Source organism: Tursiops truncatus, chromosome 17 (assembly GCF_011762595.2).
Source record: "Tursiops truncatus isolate mTurTru1 chromosome 17, mTurTru1.mat.Y, whole genome shotgun sequence".
Taxonomy (NCBI): Eukaryota; Metazoa; Chordata; class Mammalia; order Artiodactyla; family Delphinidae; genus Tursiops; species Tursiops truncatus.
The window spans coordinates 40,555,767-40,581,834 of record NC_047050.1 but is presented as its reverse complement, the minus strand read 5'-3'; the positions used below and the strand labels follow the sequence as shown (position 1 = coordinate 40,581,834).

Here is a 26,068-nt window from a genome sequence, read left to right as displayed (position 1 = left end):
ACTGCTGCTGCTGCTTCAGGAAGTTAGAAAGCATGACTTATCCTGGATTGGGGTGCTTTCTCAGGGAGATGCCTGAGAATGACGCAGAGGAGGAGTGAAGCTGAGGATGTAGCTATGGTGACAAGGCTCTGTGCATATGTGTACGTTCGTGGGAGCAGGTGCTCTTCACTGCTTAGTGCCCAGATTAGGTAATTAACCAGGCTCCCGTAGCCCACTGTCATCCTCATAGCACTTGATCCATGACAGTTACTCCAGCTATGATTTTAATTATGCATTTTACTAGCTTCCCATCTAGACTGTTGGCTCCATGAAGTAAGACCTCACCCTCTTGCTTTCTCTCATGTCCCCTTGTGCCCAGCCCTCAGTGGCTACTCAGTGCACGGGTGTTGACTGACCACCAACCAGGATCTCTAGAGATACCTTTTCTTTTCTCATCAAAAACACACACAGCACATCAAAGGGTCTCATGGGACTGCCGGGTTTTTGAGAAGAAAGCTGGATTTGCAGGCTGTGTTTTTCCTCAGCTGTGGCTGTATCATTCAACTTTTCACAGAGGAAAGGCAGCAAGGATGGGTAGGCCAAAGGCAGTCAGAAATAGAAGGTGGGAGGACACACACTCCTTCCTGGAGGCATCTCTGAGTAGAGATTGGGTGGTCGCCGAAGCAGGCAGAGCTGGGATGCCATAGCAGCAAGGCGCCAGCCCGGACTCTCCCATCATCCATCTCTCCCTCTGACCATTATTTCCAGCCTGCTGCCCTGATCCCACGGGCTTGTCTTCACTCCCAAAGGAAAAAGACGTGAAATAGATTGATGTGAGAATCTGTGTGTTTTGTCCCTGAGCCCAGTGGGAGTTGGCATTCTGAGAGCAGTTCTCATTCTCCCAGAGAGAATCTGACGGTCTGGGTGTGGACTCTCCCTGAGAAGCTGCTCTTTCCCTCTCGTGGCTGAAAGTGAACGGACTGAATCCTATGCTCGGTGGTGTTAATTAAGCTCTAATACTGAGAGTGTATGAATGTGACTGTCAGGTCTGCTGGACAATCACAGCTTGGGCTCTCCCGGATGCATTTTAATCTTGCCCCTGAAAATGTGCTGAGCAGACTTGCACCTGTTCAAGAGGCTGCCGCCTATCCACCGTTTGACCACAATATAACCTTTATACGTCTATAAGATACATACTTTTTTTTTTTTTAACCCAGATAACTCCTGTATGGGAGGGATATAAAATGCATTTTATCTTGCATGTCCACTTTGATCATTTGTTGGTTGCCTGGGGCACTGTGTTGAGAAGGATTCTGAAGCACTGTGATCAGTAAATGATGGGCACCAGAGGACTTATAAGACTCTTTTATAAGAAATATGCTAAAAACCAAAGGCTCAATAAGGTGCATTTCTAACCTTCCCTGGGAGGAATTCCGCTGCTCCTCTAGAATGCAGAAGGGACTATGGTTGTTGCTCCTCTTTCTTTCTGTTAATAGCAAAATTTCCCTTCCTGTCACACTTGCCTGTCAGCAGACGTGACATATTTCATGGTATCATTGAATGTTAATGCTGGGTGATTCTTCAGAGAGCATTTAGTCTAAGCAACTTGTTTTACAGAAGGTGAAAAGGAAGCCATAGGAGTCAGGTTTTCAAAAGGTCAAACAGCTGGTTAATACAGGTCCTCTGTCTCCCCTTGTCTTCTTTTGGACCCTCTGCTTGCAAGGCAGGAAATCTGTCTTTACCTTGGCTGTCTGCTCGAAAAAATGTGGGCTTATGCAGGACGGGGACCTTGGGATGTCACAGCAACACCTTCCAGCCCCAGAGCCTGGCTCTCTCGCTTGATAGTTGAGTGACCACGAGCAAGTGGCTTCATCTTGCTAAGCCGCAGTTTCCTCACAAGTTAACTGAGGATGAAGATTGTGAGGTTTTAATGAGATGACTAATATAACGTGTGCAGCACTGGACCTGGCTCCACAAACACAGGCTACTGTTAACATCTGTAGGACAATCTAGCTGGGCTCAATGATTCCTTATCCCGAGAGCCTACAATTTGGAACATCAGCTGATAATACACAGGGCTGCCTCTGAAATACCTGTGAGGAGTTCCAGGTTTCCATCAAATGAGATGATACATGGAGAGTGAGTTCTTTGCTAACTAAAAAGCATTTTTCATTGTTTATTTCAGATAACATATTTATCATCATCATTTTTCTTACTACTACTTACTAATCATTTCAAGGGATATTCTGTGAGTATTGCTCTGATTCCATGACAAGTTTCAAACCCATGAAGGACTCTCTGGAATTCTTAACCTCCTTAAGGACAACCTCTTTTTGCCAACATTTATATCCTGACTTGTGTCTTTAAATTGATTCTTCTCAACAAGGTGATGTTTTAGGCAGATCTTTATATCCTGCTACAGTTTTAATTAGTATCACAATTATATTTGCTTTTTTATTGGTAGCTTATTCCTGGTTTGTATCCACAGTCATGTCCTAAAGGACACAGTTTTTAAAAGCCTAATAAATAAATGCTAAGTGTGTGTGTGTCTAGGCTTAAGTCGGCATAGCTTCTGAATAGTGAGCATAGGTATTTGTGAAGGAGAGTGGTGTCTTAAGGCAGAATCATCTCTTATGCCTTGGGATGTTGTCTGGGCACAAGTCCCAAAATATGCCATTCTCAGTGGAACACACTGAGAGCGCAATTGGGACAGGCTGGGACCTGGGACCTGGGACCCTTTGCTGCAATGCTTGCACCTGCCCAAAAGTCTCCTCGAGTAACAAAATATGAAGGACGTATATAAGGGACTAAAAATAACTTCGGGTCTGTACAGTTGGGGCAAATTATGGACAAACAGATACAAAAAGACCAAAAAGCCCAACTGCCACTTCTGAAGAGCCGGGAGCAAAATCAGGGTGTCGGGAGCAAAAGCAGGATACTGCCCATGTCCCCTGCACACGTCACCACCAAAGGGGTGAGCAAACTACTCCAGCCCGAGCCCTGGACACACCCCTACCCTCACCCCATATAAGGAGCCAGCTTGCCCCCTTTCGGGGAACAAGCAAGCCAGGGAACATGTTGTTTCTTCTTGTTCCCCACTGCTGCAGCAGGGGCCGCAATAAAGCCTTGCCTAAATTTCTTGTCTGGCCTCTGATCAATTTCTATTGATGAAGGATGCCAAGAACCCTGGTCAGTAACACAATCATCGTGATCTTGTAGTCTTGACCCACGCGGCGTGTACCAGGAAATCGACCGGGAAGACTCTGTAGACGTGAACTCAATTGATGTCCCATCATAAGGTATCTTGAAGCCCCAGTGAGTACCCCGCGTCTGCACTTCATCCTGCTGGAGATGTGCTCAGTGAACAAAGTCCAGTAGTGGGGTTTGGCAACATTCTGACAGGCCGGGGAACCTGAAGTGTCCTTTATGGCTGGGGTTCTTGGATCCACTAGGGAAAACTCACTGAACTTTAGGTGTATTGTTTTTTTCATGAGAAGGAAGCATAAAGACGATGAGGAAAAAGAAGGCTTTGTGATCAGAGACCCTGGGTTAGAGTCCTGGTTGGCCCCTGCCTTGTTATTAGCCATTTGATGCCAGGGCTGGTGCCTCCGTCTCCTCCAGGGTCAGTTTCCCCATCTATGAACTGGAGGAGGATTGTACTTCCACAATCTTCCAGACTTATGGGTTGTTGAGATAATAGCCACAGAAGGATTTGTAAGTTCTTAAGTCATTTTCAAAAATATCTCACGATGGGCTTCCCTGCTGGCGCAGTGGTTGAGAGTCCGCCTGCCGATGCAGGGGACGCGGGTTCGTGCCCCGGTCCGGGAAGATCCCACGTGCCGCGGAGCGGCTGGGCCCGTGAGCCATGGCCGCTGAGCCTGCGCATCTGGAGCCTGTGCTCCGCAGCAGGAGAGGCCACAACAGTGAGAGGCCCGCGTACCGCAAAAAAAAAAAAAAAAAAATCTCATGATAATCATAACAATTTTAGTGATGCAAAGATAGTCCCACCCGGCATTCAAGTCCCAAGAGCAGAAAGGAGGAGCAGGAGAGATATAGAAAGAATAAAAGACACAATCTCTGCTCTTAAAAGCTGCAGTCTAGACCGAGCATGTGATCCTGCTGGTGAAACACCAGTGAAGCCTGGACCTCAGGGCTAGTGTCAGGCAGGTCTCTTTCAGCCATGAGTGATAGAGCCCACGCCAGCATGGCCTCAGCAGAGAGCAACTTACTGTCTCTCATCGCGGACAAGATGACAGCTGGATCCAGAGGCTCAGTGGCATCGGGCCCTGGTCTCCCTCCTTCAATCTCTTGGCTACACCTTCCTCTTTGTTAGCTTTAGTCTTGGGCGAAACCACAGTTCTTGTGTTGGTCCCAGCAGTAAAAGAACTTCTCATTCCCAAGTCCTAGAATTTGAATCCAGTCTTGAACGGAATGGCTTGGGTCATGTTGGTCATGTTTCCTGAACCAACCACCATTGCCAAGGGCCTGCAATAAGCTCTTTCATTCATTTATTCAACACATACTTATTAAGCATCTACTTTGTTCCTAAAACTTTTCCGGGAGCTGAAGATAGAGCGGTGAACAAAACAGACAAACAAGTAAGTGTACAAACAAACAGATAACTTCAGACACAGACTCAAATTTAGAGGTTCTGGGTGAGGGCTAAGGCTGCATTTTAACAAGCTCCCCAGTGAGTCGATGCCAATGGCGTGCTCCCCACTTTATTAGATTGCATGAACACAGTATAAAGAATGTGCTCCAAAGAACTAGTGAGCAGTGTCCGGCCGCAAGCCCCCTTTTCTTAGGCTGGGGAAGTTCGTGTAGACATGAACAGAGTAGACAGCAACACATCAGTGACCATAACTTCAGGATGGACAGGAAACAGTCTGCTTGCTCAAAGGGCAGCAGCTGGAACTATAATTGTTCAAGGCATCATTTCTCACCCTGGAAGGCCCCAGCATCACCCAGGCCAAAACTCAGATATTTCCTGCAGATATAAAAACGAGGATTTTTTTTCTTCCTCCCTTTCCAGCTTAAATATTTGTAAAGATGCAGTCTGTGTGGGAATGCATCATTTTGTGCTCCAGATGCGGGGTTACACGTTTAGGGTCCAATATTATGTATTATGGTTGATCATTATTTCACTAGCTGTCACTCTTTCTTCCCTTCAGAACAGGCTCTAATATCTCATCTCTTTCCCATCCCCTGAAAGGCAGATCCTTGCCAAAGATGCGTCTATATGTGGAGACCAGGAGCTGGTTTCTGGAAGTGAAGAGCGAGTGATGCTTTGAAATCCGGTTTCACAAGCCTCCCAGTTTTACCAGAGGTAAGAAACCAAAGCTGAGTCAGAGCAAAGCCAGATATCGCTTCTGGAACCTTCTCAGGTGAAGCTGTCCTATTTCTGTGAGTTTCTCCTTCTCCTTTCCCAGCTTCTCCTGTTTGCTTCCCTGGGGAAAACATACAGTGTGACCTCCTTTTCTTCTGAATTTTCTGTCTTGATATCTAGCCTTTGGTCACTATCTTTCCTTCTCTGAAGGTCAGAAATAGGGGCCTTGCCATGCCAGGTATGTAGACATGTCCATGGATGTTTATTAAGCGAATGAACTATTGCTGCAGTTGAATGTGGGGAGTGGAAGATAATTATGATGGGAGGTACCCAAGGAAGGCAGGGTGCAGACCTCAGCCTTTGGTCACTATCTTTCCTTCTCTGAAGGTCAGAAATAGGGGCCTTGCCATGCCAGGTATGTAGACATGTCCATGGATGTTTATTAAGCGAATGAACTATTGCTGCAGTTGAATGTGGGGAGTGGAAGATAATTATGATGGGAGGTACCCAAGGAAGGCAGGGTGCAGACCTCAGCTGAGGAAATAGGCAAGAAGGCAAATCCTTAGTGGTTGCATTAAGCATTCTACCTCGGGAAGCAGCTGATGTGATGCCACTTCTGGATAATAAAGCAAGGAGATGGTTAGAACCACTCTTTAGAACCTCCTTCTGGATCATTCACAGATCAGTCACTTAAACGGAAATGCAGATTAAAGGTGGAGACCCAGAATTAGAAGAGGACAAAGTGGAAATGTCCCAGCGCTCATCCTGTGGGGCTCAGGTACTAGAGAGGAAAGTGAGTCCAACAAAGGGGGTGACCTGACCAAGGTCAGCCAAGACCTTTCAATGACAAAGCATTGCAAGGCATAGGCTGAAGCCAGGGCGGCCAAGGGCAGCTTAGATTCACCTGGGTGCACAATTCCTAAAGTCTATCAAGTTACATAATAAAGAAAAAAAATGATATCATTTAGTCATTTATGGATAAAAGAATGATATGAGTGAAATGTTGACTTTACTCAGAACTTCTCCGTCTGCGGCAAGATGCTTGGTGGAAGGTGGACGGCTCCATCTGTAGAGGAGAATAGTGGTCAGTGAGATGGTACCTCCTGACTGCCCTCTGTAACTGACCAGCCTCCTGAAGGGTGACCCCTGGTTCTTTTGGACCTGGCAATTTCCTCCCTTTTTAAAGAGCTTCTTGAGTAGAATTTGAATCCTAATTTTAAAAAGCAATGATAAAACAAAAAGATGAAGAATTCATTCAAATCACACGTCACTTCCCGCCTCCAACCCTCCAATCCAAAGGTCTTAGCAAGGCCTTAGCCCCTAATCAGTCTGCCGTGCCACCTGACTTCTCACCTCTCGGAGCTACCGGCTCCATCCTGTCTAAGACTAAGTTATGCATTGAAATCATCAAGTCTGGGAAAGTGGGTTCTCTGTTGCAGCGTGTGAGAAATTGTCTCCCTTTAAAAAATTTATTTTAAACAGTCAGGTGAGTTGTCAGTATTCATGCCTGGACTATGAGAGATGAATTCAAACGAAATTGTAACGGGGGGCGTGCGCTTGGGGAGGAGAACAGAAATACAGTCCAGCATTCACTTAAAAATATGAGTTCGACCTTAGGTATGAAGGTGAATGGGGGTAGACTTTCCTGAAACCAAGTTCAGATGTGACCTTTCCTAAAGAGGCCCAATTAAGATCATAAATCAAATCACCTCCCAGATTTGCATGTGTCAAGGAGCAGTTATGGTTGTAGCAGCCTGTTTGCATGGTGAATTATGTATAAGGAGCTGTGCCTTCCTTCTGTCATCAAGACGCTATTTCAGCCATTTCCGTATTGATTTTGTAGACTGGAAAGCCCTTGTTGCCATTAATTACATCTGTTCAAAACAGGAACGAGTGGCGATAGATTGGTAATAAAATAAGACAAGGCAGAAAATCTTGCAGAAGACCTCCACCAGTGCTGGGAAAGGGCAGGCTTGGAATTATCTGTGCAAGGAATCCAGGCTGCCAGAGGTCAGGAGGACAAAGCTGTCTCTCAGGGCAGAAGACACTTTTCAGATAACTTGTCCCTGTGTCCTCTCCTCTCATTCCCCCAGGGGCAAGCTTGTCGGAGTCATTCCACAGCATCGGGCAGCATCCTTTCTCTCCACCTGTGCGATACATCACTAGACACCCTCCCCCCTCCATCAGCAGCATGTTCTCTTGGCTCAGTTTGGCTGACAACACTCAGGTAGGTCCATCCCAGCCCAGATAAGTACTTTGGTTCTCAAGTTGTCCACGCATTAAAATCGCCGCCCAGGGAAATTAAAAAAAAAACAAAACACTGTAGATTTTCATTATTCTTATGGTTGTTTGATGTTTGTATTTGGTTTGTATTAGAAATCTATGACTATTCCCACTGCCACCCTTAAGTAAAATAAATCACCCTTAAATAAAACAAAACAAAACAAAACACTGATGTCCAGGGCCCTGTCACCCCCTGAGAGCCCGATTTAATTGGTCTGGTTGGGCCCAGATGTTCAGTTTTCTGTTCTGTTTCTTTTTAGCTTTTCCCGTTGATTCTAATGGATAGCCAGGGTGGAAACTTAATGCATTTACGAAAAGCATGAATACTTCAGGGAAGCTGTTGCTTTTCCATAATTGTGTTTTGTTCAGGCAGGGAAGCGTGCTGTATGGGGAGGCCTGAGCTCCTCTGGGCTTCTCACCCCCACTGGCCAAATGCCTCAGCCTCGCTGGGCTCAGGTTCCTCTCAGATGAAATTAAGAGTCTTCATTTCCTCTGGTTCTTAAGGAGGTGATGTTGCCAGAGCTGCTCCAGGTCTTTGCTCAAAACCCGTCAACCCGCATCTGTAGCAGAGTTAATGTAAATCTTTAAGTTAAAGCGTCCAGAGATAAGAAAGGAAGCTACAAGCAAACACCCACATGGAACCAGCTGGGACCAAGGTGGTGATGAATCCGACCTCCAACAGAGCCTGAGTCTCATTATAAGCTGATGTTACTACGGGAGCATAATAAATGGCACACCTATCGGTGACCATGACAGGACATTAAGGACCAAAAAAGAATAAAAAGGGGGTTGCATCTCACATCCTGGAAAAGCCGTGCCCCTCCCCCGGTAGACTAATGCATATGCCTCTCTATCACTAGCCTCACTCCTCCTCCCTTTGCCTTTACTCTTTAAAATTAAATCCCTCTGGCCAGGTGAGATTTAATTGATCTGTGAACTTAGTTCCTGCTTCTCCATTCTTTGGCCACTGAATAAAGTTTATGCTGTGTCCGTCTCAGCTTAGGTTTTCTTAGTCGACAGCTTGAAAAAGAACCCTCCCCAGCGGAGGCAGAGAGCCTGGCCAGGCTGGGGCTCGAGCAGGGTCTATAGGGCTTAATTCTGTGACAGTGACTCTGGGACTCCTGCAGGACTTCCGTTCCTCTGCCTGACCGAGGTGCAGTGAGTAAAACCAGCTTTCGTGCCTCATTTAGCCCAGTTTGTAAAAGGGACCCCACTTTGTTCTCTCTTCCATCAGATTTCAGTTTTGGTATAACTCTAGGTTGGCGATTACATTCTCTAATCAAAACATCTTCTTACATTCAACTCGAATTCACTTGAGATTGGCATCCACGGCCTGACACTGGAGGAAAAAGGTCAGGATGTTAGGTTCCAGATGGCAGTCCTGCTCAGTCCCCTATCAGAGCTAAAAGCAGGCAACATCACACCTCAAAAGGCACCTTGGACTTAAGCTCTCTAGCCTGGCAGCCCAGATGCCCATGACACTTAGAAACTTGTAGATTGAAAAAGAAACTTCAATTTCTTGGAGGCATAAAACTCCCCCCAAGTCCCCGATTTAAACACAACAGATATGAATGTCTATTTAGCCCTAGAAGACAGGATGTCACACAAGAGCAGCTATATGAGTTAATACATTAAAAAAAGTGGGTTAATAAGTCTTAAGGGCAAAATTGAAGGGCAGGCAAATTAGAAAGATGCACGTTACGTTTTCCCTGAAATGGAGCACACAGTGAAAAATGAAATAACACAAGGATTTGGAACTGAAATATGCTGAGGTCTCCCTGATCTCGTGCTGTGCACAAAAGCAGTCCTGGTGCTTATGTATGCGAGGGCGTGCGTGGCTCTTTTCCTCTTCCTGAATCTGCTGCTGGGATCTATCGTCCTGTCCTTTTGCATAACCTTCTCTGCAGGGTAGATGTATTCTCCCAACTGGGGCTCTGTTTGCTCAGCCAAATCCCATTCTGAGAATCAACTTTCCAAATGGCAGCTTCACAGGCACACAAATGTGGCTGAAAACTAGGGATCCACCTACAGGAACGGCCTGAGTTTGGAAGTTAAAGAGACTAAGCATCCCTGTGGAACAAGCTCCTATTTCCTGAGGACTCTGATGGCTTGTGCCAGTTGAGGTGACCGGTCTCTCCAGATGGGACATACCACTTTGTGCACTGGGCTGTAATTGCCCATGACAATTGCAGTCTTCTTACTACACCAAGAAGGAGAGATATGCCAACAAAAGCAACCAGAAACCCACCCTGTTTGAGGCAGATTTCCTATTAAAACTGTAATGTTCTCCATTAGAGAAATGCTTCCCCATGTTCTCATTCTTTGTTTCAAGTACCTATTTTTCAGTAGTCTTCTCCCAACCACTTCCCTCAAATCTCCTGGTCTCTTTTTGTGGAAGAGAACCAAAGGAATTGCTAACCTTGAGTGCTCTCACAGTTCAGATATGTAAGAAAGTATTTTTCTTGTAAATTTCTCATCGTATGGACCCTTGCCCTGGGCATTACATTTTTGCATTCATTCACACATTCATCCATCCACCCACCCATCCATCCATCCACCCACCCACCCATCCATCCATCCATCTATCCGATATTCATGCATTTACTGTGAACTCATGAAAATATTAGCTGTTTTTGCCTGCTCAGAGATGTTCCCTCTTCTCTTGGCAACAACCCCATTTTCCTTTAGGAAAATGTTCTCATTTATTTTCAATCTGTGTGGTTCAAATAGGACTGACTCTACAGCCAGCAGCAAGGGTGCATATATCACCCAGGCCTGGCCACTGCCCCTCATCAGTGACTGGATTAGCTGGGCAAATCGGAGTCAGTCTAACTCATTGGTCTGTGGCTGGAACCCTTGGGAAGTAGAATCTCTCATAGAGTTGATTGCCAAGCTATAGGAATGTCAGCTTAGAGTTGACAGTAGTGAAGTAGTGAAGAAACAGAACTGAGAGATGATAGATGGGCAGGCAAATCCTCCCTGCCTGGTTGAGCCCACAGATCCAGCTGTTTCAGTCCTGTTCCCTAAAATTTTCAGGCTTGTGAGTGAATATATATCCCTTTTCACATTTTGCCTTGGGTTTCTGTTACTTGCAAATGAAAAAGTTCTGTCCGCTCTGTGCTAGGCCCTGAGACCAAGACAAACCAGTTTCAAAAGTCAAGCAGCCTAGTAGAGTGGTTGAGTGTAAACTCTGTCACCTCATTTGAATTCTGGCTCCACCACTGACAGTGGGTGACCTCACACAAGTTCCTTTGTGCCCTCATTTACTCATCTACAAAATGGTGAGGGGATAAATAGTGATTCAGCTAGAGTGTTTAGCATGGCACCTGATCTGCAATGAGCATTCAATAAACACAAGCTGGAGGCGAATTGCGGTCAGCACTGTCTGGAGGCAGTGAATGAGATGATAGCCATACCGATATGCTCATGCACCTGCCTTCTTATCTTTCTTCTCCTCTTTCTCCCACTTGTATAGATCGTATTATTGTTCCTCCACATTTTTTTTTTTTTTTTTTTTTTTTTGTGGTACGCAGGCCTCTCACTGTTGTGGCCTCTCCCGTTGCGGAGCACAGGCTCCAGACGCGCAGGCTCAGCTGCCATGGCTCACGGGCCCAGCCGCTCCGCAGCATGTGGGATCTTCCCGGACCGGGGCACGAACCTGCGTCCCCTGCATCGGCAGGCGGACTCTCAACCACTGCGCCACCAGGGAAGCCCTGTCTGTATCCTTTTGCTGTAATAAGCATAACCAAGAGTTGAATTGCTTTTCTGAGTTCTATGAGTCCTAGAAAATCATCAGATCTGAGGGTAGTGTTGGGGATCCCTGACACAGGGGCCCACCGATGGTGGGTACCCTGGGCCAGTGTCACATACTTGTCCTCCTAGAGAGTTGTGGCGTGCCTGGCCTAAGCTGTTGCTCGCCAATTAGCCTGATGGACAGTTATGAGTTCTACCTGAGTTTCTTGGGCTGAGGACACGTGACCTGAAGCATACAACCAGTATCTTTCCAGATAAGGAGATCATGAATATTAAAGGCTCATATATATTTAATAAGTCCTGCTATTTAATCTCATGTGTATTTAGTATACTATGACTATTTAGCACTGAGGTGCATCATACAGATTAGGTATTTCTTGGTTCCTCCATCCTTCGTTACCTGTGTTTAACATGCACATGTTCTACGTGTTGACTACTTATCTTATACTTAACACGTCCCATGAATTCTGCCAATGACTATCACACTTTTTGCTTAATAACTTATTTATATTTAAACATCTTAAGATAGTTTGCCTATGTTCGTAAACTACAAGCTTCTTTATTTACTAGAACAGAATAGTCTCAAAAGTGTGCACATCACAGGGCACAGTCTGATCAGTGAATTAGGGGAGGAGAGGCAAATATATCACTAAATGCTTTTGTGCTCCGAGCACTTCAGTTCTGGAAACGAACGCACACACTCCTGATTCCTGGCCTCATGGTGGCTGCCTCCCAAAGGGCTGAGCTCCTACCTGTGGTTCTTGTGGAATAATGATAATCATGATAATAACAGCAATCACATACAAAGAGCTACTATGTTCCAGGCATTTTAAAAAGCACTTCACGTAAATTCATGCTTGACAGCAACTCTATGAGGTAGAGGCAATTTCAATCTCATTTTTACGGAGGAGAATATAAGATGCAGGTGAGGAAGGAACTTGCTCCATATCAACAGCAGCTGGAGCTCAAACTCAGGAGAGCTGGTGCCACAAACCCTGCATTCACGGCATTCTGCTCACTTCCACAACAGTGTCAGCCCCTCATTTGCTCCCTGCCTTGGCTGCACCCAAGTGGAAATGCCTCAGAAACACTGCTAAATAGAAAATATCTGAAAATTAAAAATGCTTCGGCTGAATGCTGATAAGAAACTAGAGTGACGGTAGAATGCATTCGTTCATATTAACCTGTAACGACACCATCCTTCAGGAGGAAGTTTTATCATTATTTTAATTGTAAAATGGACATGAAGAGTAGAAGTGCAGAACGGTAGAATTTCATCCAGTGCTAGCACAGTGAAGAAGTCTTTTTTTTTTTTTTTTAGGTAGGCGGGCCTCTCACTGTTGCGGCCTCTCCCGTTGCGGAGCACAGGCTCCGGACGCGCATGCTCGGCGGCCATGGCTCACGGGCCCAGCCGCTCCACAGCATGTGGGATCTTCACGGACCGGGGCACAAACCCGTGTCCCCTGCATCGACAGGCGGACGCTCGACCACTGCGCCACCAGGGAAGCCCTCCAAGAAGACATTCTTTTTGCGGTACGCGGGCCTCTCACTGTTGTGGCCTCTCCCGCTGCGGAGCACAGGCTCCGGACGCCCAGGCTCAGCGGCCATGGCTCACGGGCCCAGCCGCTCCACGGCATGTGGGATCTTCCCGGACCTGGGCACGAACCCGTGTCCCCTACATCGGCAGGCGGACTCTCAACCACTGCGCCACCAGGGAAGCCCGCCAAGAAGACATTCTTAACAGGTAATTTGATTTGGAAGTGTTAGTAGAAAATAATAGTTATCCATAGCAATGGTGAAAACATACGGTAATATACATGGAGCATCGACACACGCAACCACTCCAGATTGGCCAGATATTTGTCACAAGGTCTGCCTACTCTTGTACTCAAAAGTTGGAAATATTAAGGAAAAGAAAAAAGGTCCGGAAGCGTAGATAGGGTGGGTGAGATCAGAGGGTGTCACCCTCAGAGGGAGACATTTTCACATTCCTTCCCTTAAGCTATGTACTTCTGAATGCTAATGGCAACGGTTTTAACTTCCATTGAAAGTCACTGTCTGGGTTATTCTGTTGAGACAGGGCCAAGGAGTGGCACAGGACCTCAGTCAAAGGACTTGGGTAAAGACGCCAGCTCTGCGCTCATCAGGTGGCCTTTTGCGGTCTGCGAGCCTGACTCTCAGTGTGTCGTCTGCAGAACTGGTGACCGTCCACGTGTGCTCAGGGGTCCGTGTGCTGTGGGCATGGTGGAGAAAGGCCAGGAAAAGTACTTTGCACAGGGTCTGGCATAGAGTAGGTGCTCAGTGATGGCAGTGGAATCTGAAGTGTGTATACGTTTTGTTAAAATATTCCTTTTGGAGGTGAGCTCCTAAATTTTGCCCGTCCTGGCTTCCTATTTGTCCTCAGAATGTTGGAGGGGGTTGGGTGGGGTGGGAACTGGGTTCCTGGCTCAAAAGAAAATGTTCCTGACAAAACACAACATTTAGTTTTTCAAGGGCTTCTGAAAGAAAATATCTCATGCAGTTTCTTGGAAATAAGCGCTCCCCACCGGAGCATGTTTTCAGCCACAGCTGAAGCATAGGACGTGGAGGAGAGTGGGGAGGAAAACCTGGAAAAAGCTGTCTCCACCAGCTTACTGATCTGAGGGGTCAGGGAGCCAGCCCCAGGCAAAGTCTGTTTGGAGTTTCACCAAGATCCTAATTTTAGAAAATTAGTAACTTTGCTGCCTCTCATCAGCTTGTCTTGCTCCTGCCCCCTTCCCCGCTGCTACTAGTTAATGATCCCTGTGGGCAACAGTCCCCTTAGCTAATGAACCCAAACAAGATCAGGCTTCCTGGTCCCTACACAAGCCCAAATGTGGCACATGGTAGCAGACTCCCCATTAAGCCTTTGCTGGGGAGAGGGCTGTGGTCACCAAACGTGGCCCCCTCACTGTGAGTCACTAAAACCCCTCAGCGTAGGCCAGGGAGTTTTCCTCATAATTAACCTCTCTTTTACAGCTAATGGTTCTTACAGCTAGGCCTCTAGTGTAGGGCAGTTTCACCTGAGGGCTTCTTTCCATGTATAAACCAAACCATTTGTAAAGAGTCTTTCTGTGGCCCAGCAACACCTAAAAGTTGCTTAGAAAGCTCATGGTAAAGGCCTTTATTACTCTGAGGACAATTCCACTGGACCTAAGTTGTGTTTTGGTTTTTTTTTAGCGTTACGCGGGCCTCTCACTGTTGTGGGCTCTCCCGTTGCGGAGCACAGGCTCCGGACGCGCAGGCTCTGCGGCCATGGCTCACGGGCGCAGCCGCTCCGCGGCATGTGGGATCCTCCCGGACCGGGGCATGAACCCGCGTCCCCTGCATCGGCAGGTGGGCTCTCAACCACTGCGCCACCAGGTAAGCCCTGGACCTGCGTTTGATTTCCTTGTTCTTACCCCCCTTTTTTTTGAACAACAGAAAGAATCAAGTTCATTTCCCATTTAAGTGTGTTCTGTGATTGCAAATGGTGTCCTCTTGTATTCCTGGGACTATCTGACTGGGGGTTGCTGGAAGCTGAGACTTCAGAGAACTTCCAGCCTGAGAGTGATACGGTTCTTAAGAAACTTTCAAAGATAGGGAAGCTATACCATTCACCTGTGAGTTCAGGTTGAGGCTAAGGGAAAGAGGGCTAGAACCTTCCAACAGATAACCTGCTAAGAAATAATTCCCACCAGGATGCCAAATAAATAAATGGAAACAAAACCAAACATACAAATGAACAAACAAAAATTCCAAGATCTTGAAACAAGAAAGAAAATGAGTGTGGCGTCTCCCAACTCTATTTGTAAGAGTAATTGATTTGGTGATAATCACGCTAAGAAGAGCTAACGTTTATTGCCAATTGAGGCCATGCCAGACACTATTGTAAGCAGTTGGTAATGGTTCCCTCATAGAATCCTCAGGACAACGCTATGAAGTAAATGCTGTTAGTCCTAAGTTACAGATGAGCACACTGAGGTGAATATACACAAAGGCAGAAAATGTTGGCGCGTGACCAAGAGCTGGCTCTTGGCCATGCTTGAGGCAAGTTCATACATCTGCCTGGGTAAGGATGTCCTCTGGGGGCCAGTCTTGGGTGACCTGCTGACCTTCCCGGCTGTATGTGGCAGCTGATGCTATATTTTCTATTGCACAGAATTATAGCTCCAGGAAAGTTTTCCTTTTAAAAGCCACATCTCCAGTCTGTTCTATCTAGCCTCTTCTCAACCCAGTTGGTTTCTAGATACAAATCCTGCAGCTATGTCAAACCAGAGGGTGAGTAAGAGAGAGTATCATGCAATGAGCACGCCCTGGATTCATGCAATGGGTGGGCCTCTGGGACACAAAGATGGAAAAGCCAAGGTCCTGGGACTCAAGGATTTCATAATCTGGTGGTGGCGACAGACAAGTGAACAGACCATTCCAATACATGCAACAAATGTCATTATAGTAAGTACAGATAGCACTTAATTTGTACCAGGCACTCTTCATAGCAATTTTCATAGATTTCTCTCATTTAATCTTCACAGCAATCCCATGAGTAGCTGTGGTTATCATTTTGCAGACATGGGAGTGGAGGCACCGTGAGGCTGTATGACTTAGCTGTAAGTGAAAGAGACAGGATTCTGAGTCCAGGCAGTTGGGTCCCAATCCTGTACTTTTAACCAATCTGCTCTGTGGCCTCTGTCCTGAGGGAGGCAAGCATGGAGGACTGTGGGAGCACAGAGGAAGGACTCTCCGTCAGGCAGGGAGGCGCCTTTCCAGATGAGGGGGCTCCCAAGTTGGATGAACTGATCTGTAGAACCTAGTCCATGACCAGCCCAGACATGTGTTGGGGGAAGAGTATTAGAAAAGGGTGCAGGCACATCATAGGGTATATTTTGTGGTTGGAAGCTGTGGTCTGGCAATGTGGCAACATGGACATACCTTATGAACACAAGATGGAATGGCAAAAGGAAGACAAAGCATGGGACCTGTAGCCCAATGTCATATATGTAAAGATGCACGCACAAAAACAATATATATACATTATATAAGAACGTATATAAATGAAATGATTCCTATCAAACAGAGTAGAACGGCTGCCTTCGGGGACGGGAGGAGAACAGGAGTGGAGAAGAGGGATAAGATGAAATAAAGCAAGGAAAGCGTGATGATGATAATGTGCTGTGAACTGAAGAGAATAACTATGTCAGTCTTGGGCCCCTGAGAGAGGAGGAAGATCCTTAGGAGCATCTGTGAAGTACTCCTTTGCTGAGTTTTGCCCCTTCCTCCCTTCTTTTTTTTTTTTTAATTAATTAATTTATTTTTGGCTGTGTTGGGTCTTTGTTGCTGCATGCGGGCTTTCTCTAGTTGCGTTGAGCGGCGGCTAATTTTCCTTGAGGTGCACGGGCTTGTCATTACGGTGGCTTCTCTTGTGGTGGAGCACACGCTCTAGGTGCCAGGGCTCAGCAGTCGTGGCTCGCGGGCTCCAGAGCACCGGCTCAGCAGTTGTGGTGCACGGGCTGAGTTGATCTGCAGCATGTGGGATCCTCCTGGACCAGGGATCAAACCCGGGTCCCCAGCATTGGCAGGTGGATTCCTAACCACTGCACCACCAGGGAAGCCCCCCTTCCTCCCTTCTTCCATGGGTGTAGCAGGAGCATCAAGTTGCTTCTTCCGGTGTAACCCCACCCCCTTCTCATCGTTGATTGGTGCAGGGATGGGCACCTGCCTCAAGCACGGCCAATCATTTCACTTCCTTTTATAGATGGATTTAGTGCCCAATAGAGGTGCTATAGCTGAGGGTTAAGGGCAAACTCGAGCCAAAGTAGATTCAAACCCTGTCTCCACCGACTTCCACGTGACCTTGGGTATGTGGCTTAGCCTCTAAGTCCTGGGTTTTCTTGTCTGTGAAGTGGGAAAATATAATACCCAACTTACAGGATTGTGTGAAGATTTAATGAGTGAATGAAAGGCATGTACAGTGCTTAGAACAGTGCCTGCCCTACAGGACTCAATAAATGTTGGCCATAATTGCTTCCTAAGAACTTGGGAATTGGGAGACTAGAAAAAGGGCTGTATGGGTAGCTGATCAGTATGCCAAGGAGTAGGTCACTTTCCGTTGTGTGGAGCATCCTCATTATTTTATCCCCATGGGCCATAGAAATATCATCATTTTGTGTAATACTGGCAGGTGGAAAAGGGTGGGAAGCATTGCTGAGCAGGAGTCAGTCTCTGGTTCAATTCCTGGAACCTCACTATACTGAGACCTTGAGCTCAGCTCAGTATTTTTCCATTCCATCTGATATCCCTCCCCACCTTTTATGCTGAAGTTAGTTTAACTGTATTTCTGTCGGTAACCTATAGAATCCTGATAACGAGGGTCATAATGACATTGAAGACTCCAAGGCTCAGCCTCTTAGCTCATCTCCACATGTGGTCACTTCCATGCTGTCATCCTTACAGTGAGAATCATCCTTACATGCTGATTACTGAGTTAAAAATTCTTGAAAAACAAGTACAAAATCATATATCCCTCTTGCTGCCATCACCAAGTCCCAGTTCACACAAATGGTGGCGTAACAACCTTAGCACGCAGAATTTTGTAAAATCTGGATTCTACACAGAATTTTCTGGGGTAATGACACATTTGTGACTTCATGAGCTTTAAATACGTTGATAAAAGAATCAGTTCCTGCCCCCATTCTGGTGAAGTTCTATTTACCATTTCCCAGTAGAATGTTTATACAACTGTTTTTGAAAAAATGTTTCAGTGTTTGGAAAAGATGGTCAAGGCTGTATTGGGAATTCAAACTTGTATATCAAACAGATAATTGATGGATTTATTTTTTTTATCTCAAATACTATTTTTTATTTGAAATATATTTGTTGTACAGTATTATGTTAGTTTCAGGTGTACTGTGTAATGATTTGACATTTGCATACATTATGCAATGATCACCTTGATAAGCTAGTAACCATCTGTCCCCTTACAAGGTTGTTACAATATTACTGACCACACTCGTATGCTGTATATTACATCCCTGTGACCTATCTATTATATAACTGGAGGTTTGTACTTCTAAATCCCCTTAACCTATTCCCCCCCCCCCGCCGCTTCCCTCTCTTTTGGCAACCACCTATTTGTTCTCTGTATCTATGAATCTTCAAACAGATAATTGACGGATTTAAATCTCCTAGAACAAAAGTACCGAGGAGAGATGTGAAAGTGTTTCAGGAAGGAGAAACAAACAGAAAACCTTCCTTGACTTTTGGAAGTCAGAGAATAATCAACACACTGATTTAGGCAATTTCACTGCTTTGAAGGCTTTCAAAGAAGACTGATTTCTGTTTGTTCAGCCACCATTTGGAAGTGCAAAGATCAGGAACATCAAAAGCTTTATCTGAGCTTCTAAATGTGTTTGTGAAACCGCTAACATGCCATGCAGGCATTTCTCAGAGATCTGCATTGTGGCGGTTTATATCTTTGTTGGTTTGACAGGTGCCATCTGATAGAGTGGGTGGCCCTTCCGGCATGCCAAACGCCTCCGAACGCCTTCCAAAGGAAAGCCAGAGAGAAAGGCAAACCAGCCATTTCCTGTGACTGGGAGTCAGAGGCAGCCGAAGGGGTCTGTAATGACTTCCTGAGGATGTTTAGTCCATCACTACTGTGGTTAAAAGGTTTTGCGTGAAGTGCATAGTCTATACTTCCCAAGTAGCAGTATTAAATCTTCAGAATCATAAAGAAGTTTAGTCACCCTTCAGTAGGAAGTACAACGTCAATAAAGTCTATCTGAGGGAGTCAGTCCAGGGCTGATAGCGTACTCCATAGTCTCAGGGACCCATAGTCCCTCCTGTTTGCTTCTCTGCTTAGTGTGCTTCTATCCCCAAGTTCACTTCATGGTCCAAGTCTGCTGCTGCTCCTTCAACCTCCCAACAAGAAAGAGGATGGAGGAGAAGGGCATGCCCATCCCCCCAGCTCCCCTTAAGGAGACTTCCTGGAAGTTTCTCATGCTACTTCCGGTTATAACCCATTAGCCAGAATTTAATCACATGGCTACATCTAGTTATGAGGTGGGTTGCAGGATATAATCTAGCTAAGATTTAGGGGGTCTGCTACCATGAAAAAAGGTAGAATGGATTTTGAAGGACAGGTAGCTAGCTCTGCCCCATCGTCCTTCAGGACTCAGCTCAAATGTCCCTTCTTTAGAGAGACCACCTGAGCCCATCCTTTTGGTAGCAGGCTATCCTCACTCTCTAACACAGAACCTATTTGGTTCCTCCATAGGAATGATCCCTTGTTTATTTCTTTACTTTTATTTTTTATGGTCTCACTCCTCAACTAGAATAAAGTTCCTTGAGTCCAGGAATCTTATCTGTCTTGCTGCTCACCACTCTGCCCGCAGTGCCTCACAGCGCTTGGCACCTGGCAGAAACCTTATAAACATGTGGAATGAGTGAACAAATCATGGATGAGGGCCCTTACAGAGAAAACCATTGTGGCACTGGGATTAAATATATAAGCTCTGGGGCTGGACAGTCTTGATTAAGATCTTCCCTCACCTCTTATTAATAATGTGACTGTGGTCAAGTGACTTAACTTGTCTAAGCCTTGACTTCTCTATTTGTAAACATGGAGGGGAGGGCTTTTGGAAGAATAAAAGGTGTCCATACATGTGACATGCTTACCTCTCTGCCTATTGGAGAGCAAACAGTCAATTTTATACACGACCATCAAAATAATTTTTATTTTTGATATTATTGGGATCTATCTAGTCCAAAGATTCAAAGGAGGCTTCTTGGAAGAAGGGATCTTAGGGATGAGTCCAGTGGACAGGCAGCAGTTAACTAGACCGGAAAGGGGTGAGGAGAACATCATAGGGAGAAGGAAGCGCACGTGCAGAGGTCTTGGGGCAGGAGGGGATATGTTGGACGTACTAGAATGAAAGTCAGTGTGGCCAGAGTGAAGAGAGGAAGAGCAGTACATACACAGAGATGGGGAAGGAAGACAGGGCTAGAACGTGCAGGGCTCCCATATTGTGAACGTTACCCCAAGTGCAAAGAGAAGTTACCAAAGAGTTCCAAGCAGGGGAGTGCATAATCAGATTTGTAAGGTATAATGTCATCCTGGCTGCGGTGTTATCAGGAGGGGGATGGGGTTATCACATTAGAGTAATTTCCGTAGACGAGAAGTCTACTGTATCCGCACTTTCAAACTCAAGTCTGCCCCTATCAAACATTTGCGAGGCTCTGGGCAAAGAGCGCGTAGTGCAGCAGACCAGCCTGGGCTGGCTATTCTTGGGCTTCTTGATTGTGAGAAACTTTTAGATATGCCTAAATATTTAAACAGTATAAATGAAAATTAACAAACTGTTAAGCTAAATGTTTTCTAGCATCCTGTTTTGAAAACTATACATACATAATGACTAAAAGTCAGAAAAATATCAGAGATGGTTGAATTTAATTATTATTGTCCATGCTTGGGTGTTCTGTTATTGGATCAGGCATACATAATTTGCAAATCATTATATATGTATTCCATAAACTTTATTTTTCTTGTCTTCAATTCAGCAAAATCATGAATTGTGTTCTTTTTTTAAATTTATTTATTTATATTTTATTTTTGGCTGCGTTGGGTCTTCGTTGATGCGTGCAGGCTTCCTCTGGTTGTGGCCAGCAGGAGCTACTCTTTTTTTTAAAATTAATTAATTATTTTATTTATTTATTTTTGGCTGTGTTGGGTCTTCATTTCTGTGCGAGGGCTTTTTCTAGTTGTGGCGAGCGGGGGCCACTCTCCATCGCGGTGCGCGGGCCTCTCACTGTCGCGGCCTCTCTTGTTGTGGAGCACAAGCTCCAGACGCGCAGGCTCAGTAGTTGTGGCTCACGGGCCTAGTTGCTCCGCGGCATGTGGGATCTTCCCAGACCAGGGCTCGAACCTGTGTCCCCTACATTGGCAGGCAGATTCTCAACCACTGTGCTACCAGGGAAGCCCATGAATTGTGTTCTTATAATCCAGGTTTTCACTTAGTTTGTACTCCACTGAAAATAATGTTCTAAAGGACTAAAAAATAAAATGAATTTGTATTCAAAATCTAGAAAATTTGAATATATATAATAAAGACATAAATTAAAGTGAATGTAAACAATTAAAAACATTTTGTATATGTTTTCAAAAAAGTTATTATTCTTCTACAATGTTCAAAGTTAACTACTGAAGCCAGGGCAACTAGCCAAGAAAAAGAAATAAAAGGCATTTAAATCGGAAAGGAAGAAGTAAAATGATCTCTGTTGACAGACGACATGATCTTATATGTAAAAAAAACTCTAAAGATTCCATAAACTGTTAGAACTAATAAATGAATTCAGTGAAGTTGTAGGTTACAAAATCAACATATAAAAATCAGCTGCATTTCTATACACTAACAATGAACCATTCGAAAAGGGAATTAAGAAAACAATTCCATTTACAATAGCATCAAAAAGAATGAAATACTTAAGAATAAGCTTAACCAAGGAGATGAAAGACTTGTACACTGAAAACAACAAATTGCTGCTGAAAGAAGTTGAAGTCACAAATAGAAAAAGACATTTGCTATGGACTGAATGTTTGTGTTCCTCCCAAATCCATCTTTTGAAGCCTTAATCTCCAGTGGATGGTATTTGGAGGTGAGGCCTTTGGGGAGTAATTAGGGTTAGGTTAGGACATGAGGGTGAGGCTCTCATGATGAGATTGGTGCCCTTATAAAAAGAGGAAGAGACTTGAGATCTCTCCATGAGCACACACCAAGGAAAGACCATGTGAGCGTGCATTGTGAAGGTGACTGTATACCAGCCAGGAAGAGGGCCTTCACCAAGAACTGAATCTGATGGCACCTTGATCCTGGACTTCCCAAAATCCAGAACTGTGAGAAATAAATGTCTGTTGTTTAAGTCACCCAGTCTATGGTATTTAGTTATATTAGCCCAAGCTAAGTCAGCAGCCCTCATTTGTGGATACTGTTAAGATGGCAGTACTACTCAAAATGATCAACAGATTCAGTGCAATTCTTACCAAAATCCCAATAGTGTTTTTCTGCAGAAATAGAAAATTCATCCTAAAATTCATATTTAATGAATTTTAAATATGGAATCTCAAAGGACCCCAAATAGTCAAAACAATCTTTAAAAAGAACAAAGTTGGAAGTCTTATACTTACTTATTTTAAAACTTACTATAAAGTTACAGTAAATCAAAACAGTGTGGTACTATAATAGAGACAGACATATAGATCAATGGAATAGAATACAAAACTTAGAAATGAACACTTCATTTTATATGGTCAAATTATTTTTGAGAAGTGTGCCAAGACCATTCAAAGGGGGAAAAGACAGTCCTTTTCAATAAATGTTGTTGAAAAAACTGGATATCCACACTGAAGAGAAAGAATGAAGTTGGACGCTTACCTTATACCATATATAAAAATTAACTCAAAATTGATTAAAGGCCTAAATGTAAGTGTTAAAACTATAAAACTCTCTGAAAAAAAAGTAGGGGAAAAGCTTCATGACATTGGATTTGGCAGTGGTTTCCTGGAAAAAACACCAAAGGAACAGGCAACAAAAGTGAAAATAGACAGGACTACCCCCAAATTAAAAAGTTCTCTGCATCAAAGGATGCAATCAACAGAGTGAAATGGTAACCCATGGAATGAGAGAAAATATTTGCAAATCACGTCTCTGATAAGGGGCTAATATCCAGAATACATCAAGAACTCCTACAACTCAGTAACAAAAAACAACCTGATTAAAAAACGGGGAAAAAATGTCTACTTGAGTACACATTTTCCCAAAGAAGATATACAACTGACCAATAAATACATGAAAAAATGCTCAACATCACTAATCATTAGGGAAATGCAAGTCAAAACCACAAGGTACCACCTCACACCCATTAGGATGGCCACAAAAAACAACACACCCCCCAAAAAAATTACAGGGAGAAAAAGGAAAATAACAAGTGTTGGTAAGGATGTGGAGAAATCAGAACTCTTATGTACTCTTGCTGGGAGTGTAAAATGGTGTAGCCACCGTAGAAAACAGTATAGTGTTCCCTCAGAAAATGAAAAACAGAACTACCATATGATCCAGCAGTTCCACTTCTGAATTTAAGCAGGATCTGGAAGAGATATTGGTACACCCATGTTCATAACAGCATTATTCACATTATTCATAACAGCGTTATTCACATTATTCTCTCCTGGTTGATCCACCAAGAATAGATCAACATCGATGGATGAATGGATAAACACAATGTGGTATAAGATACAATGAAACATTATTCAGCCTTAAAAAGGAAGGAAATTCGGACACATCCTACTACATGGATGAAACTTGAGGACAAGTGAAATGCCAGTCACAGGACAAACACTATATGATTTCACTTATATGGGGTACCTAGAGTAGTCAGATTCAGAGAGAGAAAGTAGAAAGGTGGTTGCCAGGGGCTGGAGGCAGAGAGTAATGGGGTGTTATTGGTTAACTTGTACAGAGTTTTAGTTTTACAAGATGAAGAGTTCTGAAGATGGATGGTGGTGATGGGTGCAAAAAAATGTGGATGTACTTAATGCCACTGAATTGTACATTTCAAAATGATTAAGATGATGGATTTCGCGTTCTGTATATTTTACCACAATTAAAAATAATAAATGTTAAAAAAAGAGAAATATAAATTATAATGAATAAATATCACATTTTAAAATAAAAATATTTAAAGTGAACATTTTCTTTCTCTTAACATCTTTATTGGAGTGTAATTGTTTTACAATGGTGTGTTAGTTTCTGCTTTATAACAAAGTGAATCAGCTATACATATACATATATCCCCATATCCCCTCCCTTTGGCGTTTCCCTCCCACCCTCCCTATCCCACCCCTCTAGGTGGTCACAAAGCACCGAGCTGATCTCCCTGTGCTATGCAGCTGCTTCCCACTAGCTATTAATTTTACATTTGGTAGCATATATATGTCCATGCCACTCTCTAAAATGAACATTTTCTACTTAGATTTAAAAATGTTTGTTGGATAGTATTAATTTTACAAATACAAAACTATTCGCAATTCTAGCATGAAATGTCCATCTAGTTGCCAATTTAAGTTACGGATATTAGATATTCAATAATATTGAAAATATTAAATAATGCAATATGCCACCATGTACAACTGTTGCGAGTACCATGCTTATTCATGAGTGTGTTCAGAACCACAAATTGGAACAGGATGAGAATCAAGAAAATGGACGCTCCACACTTCTGGGAAACAGTACCTAATTATGCAATAACTATTGCCTTCTTGCTTTCTGAGAGGAAAGATTTGACAAGTTAATGAATTTGTCTTTTCTCCTTGAGTACTTTTATCCCTCAGATCTTCTTCATGTTCTGAGGCAGCGTCTATGTTCACAACATCCGGATACAGTTGTCTCTCAAAGGCAGGACCCAAGGGCAGCATTTCTTTGGAGCCAACATGGCATTCGCCTGAAAGTGATGCTGACTCATGAGTCTTGCTGTGCCTCCCTGAGTGCCAGATAGCCGGTGACAGAGCACCCATATAACCCTCAATAAATTTGTTGTCGGTGTGTGTTTGTGATATGTGGGGTCTTCTAAAAGCACAAAGCCCCTCTTTCTTGAGCCAAAGAATGGCACTGTTCAAGCCCCACTTTCTATTCCTTGAAATGAAAATGAACCAGTTAGACTGGATCTGTCCACACAGTGAAGGCTAGAGGGGTCATTATCCAGAGGATTTGTGTTTGTCTGAGTGGGATGTTCGGGTTTGAATGTTTTAGATTTCAGCCACATTTTATCAGCTCCGTGATCTTGGAAAAGTAACGTATGAGGTGTATATCCGTGTTTTCTCATCTCTAAAATGGGGATTAAAATAGGACGGACCTCACTGTGTTGGGTGAGGATTAAATGAGAAAATGCATATAAAGTTCTCAGCAGCATAACTGGCCCAGGCTGGGTATTAGATAATGGGGATGATGATTTGGATGGCAAGGCAGAGCTTGGGGAAAATTCATGTTCCATTACAATCTCTGGGATAGACTGGCAGGTACTTAGAATTAAGAGAACTAATTGGATTAGGGTGTGCCTTTATCATCAAGATCTAAGGCACAACTAATTGTTCTTTAAATCTGGAAAATAAAACAAGGCTTTCTGAGGTATCATCAAACTCATAGATAGTTGTACGGCTGCTTGAGCAGAACTGGAATGACCACCAATGATAATAAGAACATCAGATTCTGCAAAGGACTTGAGCAAGCTTAGGATATGCTGCACATATATGAGTGTTTCTCTGTCAAGTTTCAGGGCCACAGAGAGGCTCTAACGTCCAGGGAAAAGGTCTTTGCCTGAAATTGTGTAATTGATTGGTTGGAAGACCTGATTTGGTGAAAGCTGAGTTTTGCGTACAAAACTCCGCTAACCGTTGCTTTCCACCATTCCTTTGCTGAACTGTGGATCATCTAAGGGAGAGGAAAGGAAAAAAAAAACAAACTTCAAAGGTGATTCCTTTCTGCTTCAAAAACAGTCTTGGGTTTTCTGGTTTAACAGAGAATTGAGAAGTAAGCATGCATCATTAATTTCTATGCAAAAACATTCTTCACTTCAAATGGCAATTAGCTGATAACATTTCTAGCTCGTGTCGCGCTGAGATTTTTACGCTAATCATCACATAGCAGTAAATTAATCATTTGGGCACAGTTAGAGAGGATG

The 26,068-nt window shown here is 44.2% G+C and overlaps 1 long non-coding RNA gene across 1 annotated transcript in view; it reads left to right on the top strand.

The window, feature by feature from the left end:
* LOC109548275 (uncharacterized) overlaps positions 1-26,068 on the top strand; it is a 389,180-nt gene that overhangs the window by 318,450 nt on the left and 44,662 nt on the right. Inside the window, exons 7-10 of the long non-coding RNA XR_004522820.2 lie at positions 5,192-5,305; positions 7,399-7,536; positions 12,667-13,085; positions 14,540-14,722. This is a non-coding gene — a long non-coding RNA (uncharacterized lncRNA). The remainder of the gene's footprint in view (positions 1-5,191; positions 5,306-7,398; positions 7,537-12,666; positions 13,086-14,539; positions 14,723-26,068) is intronic.